At 33.6% G+C, this 12,329-nt stretch overlaps 1 protein-coding gene across 9 annotated transcripts in view; it reads left to right on the top strand.

Moving 5' to 3' along the window:
- LOC129751042 (uncharacterized) overlaps positions 1 to 12,329 on the top strand; it is a 525,666-nt gene that overhangs the window by 424,103 nt on the left and 89,234 nt on the right. The gene's annotated exons all lie outside the window — the stretch shown is intronic.

Below are 12,329 nucleotides of genomic sequence, written 5' to 3'. Positions count from 1 at the left end.
GTAAACACCACAATAGATCAACTACTGGTCGCAGTGGGCTCTCCCCTACAGGAAAAAAAAAAAAAAGGAAATGGGTTGAAAACGTTTAAATTTCTTGTTTTATTTTGATTTGGTTCAGTAAGATCAATGAAGAGGCAGTGTACAGCATATTTCCCCCTCACTATTCCAAAACGAACGTTTTTTCACTAGATATTAAAGTTATTTTTATTGGTAGATTTTTGAAAAATTGTAAAATCACCACAACCCCCAACCCCCCCCCCCCCCCCTCCCTCTCCCAAGAGTGAGCTCTAGGACCGCGCCTGTATTGAAGTCTGATTAGAAAATGCGATTCTATAAATTTCTTTTTAATACTCTTGATATTATTCCTGATTTTGAAGTATGACAGTAAGTTTTTATAAAAAAAAAACTTTCTATTATTTGTTCAATCCTAAAATTTAGTTTTAATTCTGATATGATCTACTGTTAAGGGAATTACCTGTTTTTGTTTTCTTTTGTTCATTTTATATTTTTGTAGATTTGAATTATGATATCAAATTCGAATGTTTATAAAAAGTTTTTAATTTATTTTCTTTTGCATTCAATATTAATCTTTTCTTTTTCTTGTCCTGAATCTGGACGTTGTATCTGAATATTTTTTGTGATAAATTAAAATCGTAACACTAAAAGAATTACTTTTTCGTTCGATTCTGAATTAAGATCATGAGGAATTATTTGATGCATGCTATAGGGAAAAAGAGCTGTATTCAACTTCTTTCACTGTACTATTTTACAGGTAGAAACATTCGCTGAAGCCATTGAGTTGATACTAAGTTGATCCAATTCACCATGAATATTAGAATTTCAAATAATATCGTTACCTATTTTCTTCAATCGTTACTTATAGAAAAAAGTTCTAAACTTGAATAATATCGATAGTGAGTAGGCATAGCATATTTACCAATGATTGCCTACCCAAAGGCGCTTTTGCTTCAACCCATAGATGACTGCAAACGCTTCAAACAGCTAACAGTTTATTTAAGCATGGCGATGGCAATTGACACAGTTCTTGTTCTGAGAAACTGATACCGGTAATGAAATACCGGATGTAGAACTTTACTGATGGATGAAATTACATGAGAAATTGAGAATGTTTTCGTTTTTCTTATAAGAAATCCAAAACATGACATCGAATTTCCTTCAGAAGCTCAGAAATCGAGAAATAGTCTGCTGACACGTGATTTATTGCCTTTTTTTCTGTGCAGGATCTACTCAGGATGATTCCTCCGGCTCCTCTTTCGCCATCGAAAGCTCCAATCGGCAGTGACAGTGGTCTCGGATTCGGCAATAGCTGTCATCGAATGACAGCCGTTGTTGGCGATTTTCCCGCCCTGCTAGCGCACGAGATGTACGCCCGGCTGCAGAAGATGTCGGACCAGTACAAATTGGACCTTTCCGCAGAGGACGTTTTAATTAGTGCTTATCTTGGCAACAACCTTTTCTATCGGAATCCGGAGCCATCATCAGCCTCAACAACAACAAAAACAGAGCCAGGAACAACAACAGCCATCACAGCTTCCGAACTCGTTGGAAACTAGCTGACTTGGGCGATTGTTTGTAACTAGTTTTCAGCTATTCTGCTGCTGCTGCCTTCAGCATGAACGTATATCGGAAGTACATCGGAGCATTAAATAGGATGTCAGAATTTGCGCAACAAGAGCTCCAGTAGCAGCAACAACAGCAAACACAACAGGCAAGTACACGAGTTTACGATTTCCCTTTAACGGGACAGAGATTTATAGAAGATTCGAGTCTTTGTTCCAGCAGTAGAGAAGATTTACGTAAATACTTTAGCAACCACTTTGGATTAAAGATAAGTGGAATGAATTCCTAGGAACTAGGAAATTCTGAACTAGCTCAAACTCAAAAAACGAAAAGGAAACGGGAAATGTTCTTAAATTTTGTTTTCTAATCGCATCATAATTAAAATTCCAAATAAAGTCAAAAATTTTAAATTTGGTTTTAAAACTCCGATTCAGAATTCAGATTCAGAATTCAGATTCAGAATTCAGATTCAGAATTCAGATTCAGAATTCAGATTCAGAATTCAGATTCAGAATTCAGATTCAGAATTCAGATTCAGAATTCAGATTCAGAATTCAGATTCAGAATTCAGATTCAGAATTCAGATTCAGAATTCAGATTCAGAATTCAGATTCAGAATTCAGATTCAGAATTCAGATTCAGAATTCAGATTCAGAATTCAGATTCAGAATTCAGATTCAGAATTCAGATTCAGAATTCAGATTCAGAATTCAGATTCAGAATTCAGATTCAGAATTCAGATTCAGAATTCAGATTCAGAATTCAGATTCAGAATTCAGATTCAGAATTCAGATTCAGAATTCAGATTCAGAATTCAGATTCAGAATTCAGATTCAGAATTCAGATTCAGAATTCAGATTCAGAATTCAGATTCAGAATTCAGATTCAGAATTCAGATTCAGAATTCAGATTCAGAATTCAGATTCTGTAAATTTATTTTTCGGCATATCGGTGAAAAGTAGTTATGAAATTGATAAAGATGGATAGAGAAGTGAGAAGAAAATTTACAGATGTTGAAAAGAGCGAAAGAGCATTTTTGCGAGGAAACTTATTAACGTACACCATACTTTACCCTGCAACATTTCATTATTTAGGAGAAGTAGTACCGGGATAGAGGTGGCACTACCTTAACCTATACAATGAAATCTGGTTGGTCCGAAGTCTACATGTGGTGAACACGTATACTCCGGACTACTTTTCACCGATATGCCGAAAAATAAATTTACAAAATTAATTAACGGTGGTTAGCTTATCTTAAATATCTTAGAATTCAGATTCAGAATTCAGATTCAGAATTCAGATTCAGAATTCAGATTCAGAATTCAGATTCAGAATTCAGATTCAGATTTCAGATTCAGAATTTAGATTCAGAATTCAGTATCGGATTCCAGAATTCAGAGTTTTTGAAATCGGAGTTAACCTTTAGTTTTTCCACATTTGTTGTACATGTTTCCATTATTTCATTCAATTTAGTTAAAATAAATTCTATTATCAAGTACAGTTTTCGACGGGTTTTTTTTTATTTTACAGATCTCAAATTTATTAATCGAAACGCGAGTGCAAAAATGTAACAAAAAACAGTGGAAACCAAGCAATAGAAGATAGAGACAATTCAGTGTGCGGAAACTTTCATGAGGGTGCTCACATTGTGCTGCAAATCGTTTTCAGATCGCATACCATGTGCTTGGGAAGTCGTCCGTGTGGAAGAATTTCGAGCGAGCAAGTTTGTTGTGAATTTGTATGCTAGGAAAAAGTGAGCAAAAAAAAATGGAACTGGTCAAATGTACCCAAATCGGATGTGCGAAAAGACTGACTGAGAGCGTTTAGAGGGAAAAATCGAGGGCAGGATAAAGTGATTTCCCGGAAGTGAATGGGTGGATTTTTGAACGGAACAGAAAGAAACTGTCTTTAGAATTAGGGGAAAGTGCACTTTCTAGTCGAACCGAAAAACTATGTCGCTGCAAAGCATTTCTTGGCACCGGGACAAAAAGTTGTCATTCCGAATAAGCTGGAGATATTTTTCCGTAAAGTGACATGGCCCTTGAATTCAAACTTGTTAAAAGTTAAAAGCATGTTATTTGCTTGCCTTTCATGGGAAGCAGATTTTTTCGGGACAAGTGAATTTGATGCAATGCTGCCAGGAAAAAATGTGTTTTCAAATAATTAAACAGACACATCTCTAGAAATGATTTATGTTCCCAATTGAATAAGGCTCGCAAAGCTTTATACAATTGAGCTTTTGATTCGTGAAATCCATTGATATGAGCGACGAATCCTTCATTTGTGTCACGTGATTCAACCAAAGATATTTATATTTTTTATGCCGAAATCTCAATAAACATTATAATGATAATTAATGAAATCGGAATCGTTTTATTTCATTGATGACATTGATGACATACATATGCTGATGCGAGCATTTTTCTCGATTTACTTTTGTCCGCCCCCGCAAGATTGATGATTGATACCTGCAGTTGATGATTAATTACCGATAATATTTTTTTTTGTATCGGAGCTCAACCGGCAACATAAAGCTTCCCGCAAACAAATTGATACCGTGTTAAAATTGTCACATGAAAAATTGAACTCATTCGATCGCTTCTCGGAAATCAAATGAAAAGATTTGCAAACGTTAATTTAATATTTCTACCACATCGTTCCCCAAAACCTTATTTTTATTGGAAAAAGCATTCATAATTCAAAATGTTGATGCTCAACCATGTATTCGTCATAAACCAAGCAAAACCTCTCTCAGAGTGATTTTCCTACGAACAAAACGGGATTATCCATCGAATGGTAAAAGTCCAAAAATATCCCAGGTGTGCCTCACTCAATAATTCAAATTCTGAAACATTCTAACGCCATAACAATTCTCGGTCCAGCTTTCGAATGAAAAATTAATACATTCCGATACAATTTCGGCAAACGAACGAACCACCGGCAAACGGTTAAAAATTGGGCGCCCACAAGTATGCAACCAAATAACCCGGCGCAGTGCAAGCGTTGCGTTGCGTTGGTTGTTGTCCATCAAAAAGATGGAAATTCGGTATTCGAAATGCACCACCAGGGCCGGCACGTGGGTGTTTGTTAGTGCGTTTTAGTTTGTTTGCTGGAAATGTGAAAGCCATTGATGGATTTTCTCCGCACGTCCAACCTTTTCGGTGTGGCAACTGTTTCGGGAAAATTGCCGAGATTCAGCTATAGGTTTATTTTTGAGAGAAGAAAAATTAAAATGCATTCCAAAAGTCAAAATTCGGTGAAAATTACGCAAAGTTGAGGGCGATTTCAAAGTTTGAACTAAACAGAAAACGTTCGTAAAAGCTCTCGTAAAAAATATTTCACATTTTTAATTATCATATTTTTGTAAAATACCGCAGAGCCGATGGTTTTAACTCCACTAGAACCGGTATACAATTTCTTTCCTGCTGGATATATTTTTTTTTGCGAAATTTGTGCGTCTATATACTCTAGTGTAAAGTTGAATTTATGTATTAGAAAATCTGAGAAATCGCAAATTAACAAAATGTTCGAAATACAGCTACCTTTGAGAGTTCGTCAAAAATTCAGTTATTCGTATTTTGAGAATCTAAATGTGTCAAATTACGTAAACTTTCCAATTCTCTTATAAAAAATTTTCCACTGAAACTGGAACAATTTTGTCGGTTCATTGATTAAAAAGTACAATTTTAACACTTTTTTACATTTTTTGTGGTCATAATCTTTAAAAAATTTAAAACAAATAAATCCTTGTGCGCAACATATAGCTTCTAACTTCTTGGACACTGAGTTGAATTTTTTTTTGACATTTGATAGCTACCAAAATCTATAGTCTTTTTCCGAAGCATGTGATTTCGGATTTTATTTCTTAGATTTTGATAAACGGAAAAGTGAAGTGTTGTTGCTGAATAACGTCTAGAGTAAATATTTAAGTAACATTACAAGGTTTCCAAAACTGTATATTTTGTTCAAATCGGTTGAGAAACAAGATATTTAGATATAGCGATTTTTAGCAAGGAGTGTCAAGTTTGCACTCAAGCTCTCATGAGGGAGTATGTTTTGTCTGGGTTTTCTGAGAGCGTCCATATTAAAAATGAAAAAAAAGAAAGATGCAATATTAAAGATTTCATGAATTCATTGAAGATCACAGAAGATTTTTTAAGATTTGGATGCGCCTGAGTAAAGATACAAGCTGCCAAACTTCGAATAGTGTCAAATTGGCATTCGAGAGCGGATAAGGCGCAATAAAATCTGAAAAAGTGTCGCTTTTAAAGATACTCTTATTATCAGTGATAGCATTCCGTTTTTAATTTCTATGCAAATTATCTGAAAACTAGACCTTAAGAGTTACTAGCTCGCTTTTAACTTTTGATTTTATTTTTGAATGGTAATTGGAATGCATATCCACGACGATATTCCATCGAATATTATACAGAATTCATGAACGACCCTTTTACTTGTCTTTCAAACTTAAATGGAAAATAAGAAATAAATCGATCATTGAAAGGAACGCCCGTGGACGATTTTCCGTCTTGTTCGAATGCATAATAATTAAATTATTGCAAATTATTATAATTTTGTTGGTGTCTTTGGAAACTTGATCCAAAAGACAAAATGACCAAAAAAGATGGCATTTTCGAACAAGTTTCGTGACCATCCCATTTGAAATAATGAAATTTCACTATGTCAGCTAAACTTTGGCTGATTTAAAGATTCATTTAAAGTAATATAAGATTTTGGTTTCCGATGTCATATAACATGAAAGGAAATATGAAAATTCATCGATTTTATTCTTGAAAGCCATTGTGTTTTTTTTACAGAATAATTAGCTAACATTTATAAAAATGATCTGAAAAATTATTTAATCCATAAAAACATGAAAACCAATGGAAACTAATTAAATTTTATTTTTTGTGATATTTATCACATAAAAAACCGCTTAAAACAAACAACTAGAGATTTAAGAAATTCGCTAAGGCGTATTTCTACAGAAAATGGATTAAATGTGAAAATTTAAAATTCTTGCTTGAGTTATTTGGAGTGTCGTTTTTGATTTCTTATAACATTATTTAGAAATAAATTTAACATTTCAGAGCAGTTGAACTCAGGGTAACAAAAAGCGTAAAGTAAAAGTCGATATACCTCAGATTTGGTCCTCATTATGTTGAAATTCTATGTTTTAATACTAAAATCGGTAACCCTATCAGTCTTTTCATTATTAATTCATCACTATCGGTTTAAATTGAATGTAATTGAACAGAACAGCAATTTTTTCATAAAAATTCAATGATTCTCATAAAAAATTGTTATAAAATCATAAAAAAAAATTCTATGAACTTTTCAAATTTCTAGCTGTGTTCTGAAAAACCACGCACTTTTTTTTCAACATGAGCTCTCAATCTATCTGAATTCATATCAATCCAAAGTTTTTCAAAACGATTTCAACTAAATGATGAAATGAATGAAATATTTTAAAAGGACTTTTTGGCTTCAAGGTCGTTTTCGGAAGACCACAAAAACAAAACTCTAAGTTTTAAGAAGCATCTGATAGCAGACATTTGAAAAATTTCAAACTGGTACACTTTATAGAAATTCGGTTCAGTAGTATTGATTTTATCATTAAAATAATATTCCGGGTCTATATGACTCCAACCGGCTAATCGTCCTTTTTTTGATGGGTAACTCTGGTTCCCTTGGCCAAAAAATAAGACCGCGGACTAGATAAAACGTAAAAAGCGAAAAATCGACCAGTAGCAACTACGTTCAGTGAGAATTAAAAAAAAAGCAACACTTCTAAAATGTCATCGCATAAGGAAGGCTCAGTAGGGCCATGGGTTGGTAAAATAATTCCCTATAACGTTTTCACTTGAACGATGCATACATAAAGAATAATAATTAAAAACTGTGTAAAGGAACTATCTAATTATCCAGGTTTAAGCTATTTTATCTACATCAAAAGTTATTTATTTCAAATCTTATCTTTTGAAAAATTGCCCTAGAAGTTTTCAATCAATTTTATGAAGCTAGAATCTAGAAGAAATAATAAAGGATTTTGAAGGGTTCATTTAAAAGAACGACTTATTGTATTCAAATGAATTTGAAAGGAATAAACTTATTCCTTTAAACCACAAGCATAACCATTTTGAACATTAATGAAAATGCATCAAATATAGAAACAAATGTAAGAGTTAGCGGTTCAAATAAGATGTTTTGTCTACTCTTTCAAACTCGATTAAAAACTAAGATAGTTTGAATCTTTGTTTTTGCTATATATGCAATAATAATAATCTTTAATCAATAACACTGGGTGACAGCCAAGAAATAGTCTGGGGTTTCTCAGCTGATTTAGACTAATTTTTGTGTCCTGAGTTAGAATATCACATTGATTTTGCTGATACAGTATTCTAATATCCTGACCTGATTGAACAAAACCATGGTCATTTTCGGGCTCAGGGCGTCAATGTTAGTCTAATTCAGTTGGAAAACCCTGGACTATTTTCAAAAAATCTTTTTTTGTTACTCAGTGTAATTAATTAAATATATAGCCAGTTGAATTTTCACCTGAAGGTTGAGTACAAGTTTTTTTATCAGCAAGAAAATATCATTAATAATTTAATTCAAAATCTTATTTCTGTACTAATTATTTGTGCAACATGTTGCTAAAAGTGGATTTTTTCAGCACGATTCGTGAATTCATCTAACGAGGCTTTCCGAGTTGGATAATTACGTTGAGTGCTAACAAATTTTGCAACAAGTTTCATGCACTTTTTTATGCATAACCGCAAAATATTCTTCAGAATCGAGTTTTTCAACCTGAACAAACAAATTGTGGTTTTTTCCTTGCAAATCAAAACAGTGTCAAAAAGTAGCACTATTTTTGGACATTTTTTCAATAGGAAAAGCACGCCTTTTCAAAATCAAACTTTTTAACAAAAACGAACAATTTAGTAGTGCGGAGTTGTAAAAATCAATGTTTTAAAATTAAAATCTAGATTTTTCAAAGAACGAAATCTTCGAATTGAATCCAGATCTTATTTTAAATTTGTGATTTTCCCCTGGTTTGTCTTTCTATACTGGCTCTGAATGAATGTAAAATTTTAATTATGAATCAAGAGACAAAATTATGCAATAGCTATCTCCTGCAGTTTGAATCCTCAATGATATTCTCACATTGATATTTAAATCTTGATTATAAAACTTAATTGTTTTATTCTGGCTATCACGCCTGCTATGGTCGCTAGTTTGTTGAGAAGAGAGCGTTTTTCCTTGAATTAGCACACAGGATACTACGATCATTTTAATGATAAGCTACCGCTATGGTACAGTCCCCCCCACAATCATGGGTCACACACAATTGTTAGTCACCGATCATTAGAACTGCTGATATCTACTAAACTAAAAGAAATTAATTCGAATTAATATTTTTGGATAATCGACAATATCATCAAAATGCATTTAAAACATTATTTGTGTGTTTGATAACAGTAAAAATTATGTTTAAATACTTTTTATCATAGGTGAACTATAAGTTGTCGAACTATCGCATAAAATTCCAATGTTATAAGGTTGACATCTTAAGCCGTTAAGCCCCTTATGCGGGTATTTCAAAGATTCCAACCAAATAAATTGGTCCCATATAAGCATAAAGGACGTGTTCACATTTTCGAAATAATACTGAGTGAATGAAATGCGAAAATTCAATAATATTTGGCAAAATAAAAACGACCCATAATTGTTACAGAATCCACCAAGTTCCACACAATCATGGGTCACTTTTTTACAAGCAAAACAAAACATTTCTTGGTTGCTATAGCTCAACCCAATTGCCCCTTAAATGTAAACTAGCGAAGAATGCCCCTGAATGTTTACCAGAAACTTGTTGATTTTCATGTTGATACTCGAGTGTTGTCAATAATTGTGGGCAATTTGACTAATAATTGTTACAAGCTACAATTTTGACCTATGATTGTGGTTTTGAAAAACGTTGATTGTTTCGGTAAATTATTTTATTTTTTAACAAAATTGAAAATAAAAACATATTTGAAATCAAAGAGGAAGTATTTAATGACTGAAATTCATGCAAAGCTTGATATTTGGTTAACTTACACCCGAATAAACGAACATTTTATGGTGGAAGGAGACGTTAATTGACTAATGATTGTGGGGGGACTGTATATCTTAAAACCATTTTTTATGGTTATTTTTTTTTAAGCCTAAGTTGAGACAAATATTTTACTCGAAGACTGTAACACAATTGGATTTGAAACAGAAAAATTATTGCGGTTTCGAGTTTGTGTTTTTGGTCGAAAATTCTCGCATAAAACGCAATGCGTAAAAAGTACTCATTGCGTGTTAGACAAATTTTGAGACCTTTGAACCGCTATAACTTTTTTATTTTGATTCCAATGGTGTTGCAATCTTCGAGTGAAATATTTGTCTCAATATATCCCTTAAGAGAATTTACCATAAAAAACAATCGCCTTGTGAAGAAAAAAGTAATTGATGAAAAACCAGTATTTTTTGTTCTTCCCGGGCAAAATTCCTTAGAATCCTATTCACGTTTGAGACTCAAGCAACCCCTCCCTATGGGTAGATCTTTCTGAAATTTGGCATGTGAACTTCTGGTAAGCTAATAAAAAATTTGACAAAAATTACTGTTAGGGTAAAGTAGCCATAACTAATGTTACCATCGAGTCTAAGCTTTCGCTGAAACAAAGTTTTCTCTTAAAAAATGCGTTTTTTTATAATTTTTTCTATCATAAAGTCACTTATATTAACAATACTGTTGATCAGACGCAAAAATGGTGTTCGGGTGATCGATAGAAAATTTATTCACCTTTTCGGATTTGGCGCCCGATTTCACATTAACAATATAGGTAGGTTATTAAAGTTCACGATTATTGTTTAATTTTGTAAACTTAGTGTTATTAATCAAAAACCGATATTTGTATCAGTATCCTCAACTAAAAATCTCTTATTTGAATTCTGAATCTTAGGTTTTTAATGTGAATTCTTTCATGAATTATTTATTCGCAACTGAGCTTGTGAACCTGGATAAATAATGCAAATGGAAAAACTGTTTGAGATTTTTCTATTCTTGATAACCAGTATGAAGCTTTCATAGGGTTCATTTCTTCACAAGAATTGAGAGTGAATTTTTCAAAGCCAAATCTTAAAAATGGTTTGTAATATGGCATATTTTCCTACATATTCCTAAATGATGAGTTTTGAATACATCTTATTTTAGGTTGAGGTGCCAACCTAAGATTCGAATCAGGATATTTTCCCAACCTGAAAATCAAGATCAATAAATGGCAAATCTGATCACAGATAACGAATTTAAATTTTTATTATTAAATTTGGAACCAAAACGTTTGTAATGATTCTAACCTTAGCTTACTCGACATGTTGTTTTTAAAGGATTTGACCTGTGGAAAATATTTTTCACCTTATTTGATGTCACAGATTTCTCCTAACGAAGGACGTAGCAGTCTACGCAGCATACGACCGTTCCAGCTCCCTAACCGAATTCAAAACTACGCTTGCAATGAACCAATATACAGAATGATGGCGCTCTACAATGCACATTAGAGTGCCCCAAATGACCCGACTTTTGAAAAAGTTATGCGCTGCAGGCTAAAATTGATCCTAGGCCTAGTACAAGATCTCATGCCAAATTTGGGCCAGATCGGATCACGGGAAGGGGTCGCTCAACGAGCCTGAAGTTTGTATGGGATTTTGAGACATTTTGTTCGGGAGAAACATGAAAAACCAGTTTTTCATCAATAACTTTGGTTCCCGTCGGTCGATTTCTTTCAAAAACGGGTTTTCTCAAAGCTTAAATTATGAAAAACATTTCATCCGAAGACTGCATATCGATAAGAGTTAAGACAAAAAAGTTATTGGACTTCCAAAATGGGCTAACTTTTTTTACGGTGGTATACATCACTGCTAATGAGGCGTCAATAAGTTCGACCGCCCCGACTCATTTACAGTGATGAATACCATCCTTAAAAAAGTTTGCCCATTTTGGAAGCCTAATAACTTTTTTGTCTTAACTCTTATCGATATGCAGTCTTCGGATGAAATGTTTTTCATAATTTAGGCTTTGAGAAAACCCGTTTTTGAAAGAAATCGACCGACGGGAATCAAAGTTATTGCTGAAAAACTTGTTTTTCATGTTTCTCCCGAACAAAATGTCTCAAAATCCCATACAAACTTCAGGCTCGTTGAGCGACCCCTTCCCGTGATCCGATCTGGCCCAAATTTGGCATGAGATCTAGTACTAGGCCTAGGATCAATTTTAGCCTGCAGCGTATAACATTTCACAGGTTTTGAATTTCCCATACAAATTTGGGGCAGTCTAATGCACATGCTAACGTTATAAAACTGAATATGTCCAGAGAATAAATCAAAAATAGACTTAAATTAGTTTTTGCATAAATATATTGTAAGCACCATTAAAGATAAAAGGCTGAAGCCTAGGATCTATCAATCTATATATATAAAAATGAATTTCTGTCTGTCTGTCTGTCTGTCTGTTCCCTATAGACTCGGAAACTACTGAACCGATTTGCGTGAAACTTGGTAGGTGGGGGTATTGGAGGCAGGGGAAGGTTCCTTTTATGGTTTGAGACCCCTCCCTTTCTCATGAAGGGGGGAGGGGCCTCCCAAGCAAAAGTCAATTTTTCGCATAAAACGAGAACGCATCAAGTAAATGGTATCAAATTTGGCATGGTGTGGTATTTGGA

Source organism: Uranotaenia lowii, chromosome 3 (assembly GCF_029784155.1).
Source record: "Uranotaenia lowii strain MFRU-FL chromosome 3, ASM2978415v1, whole genome shotgun sequence".
In the NCBI taxonomy this organism is placed as follows: domain Eukaryota; kingdom Metazoa; phylum Arthropoda; class Insecta; order Diptera; family Culicidae; genus Uranotaenia; species Uranotaenia lowii.
Note: the sequence above shows the minus strand (reverse complement) of the source record. Positions and strands in the feature narration are given on the sequence as shown.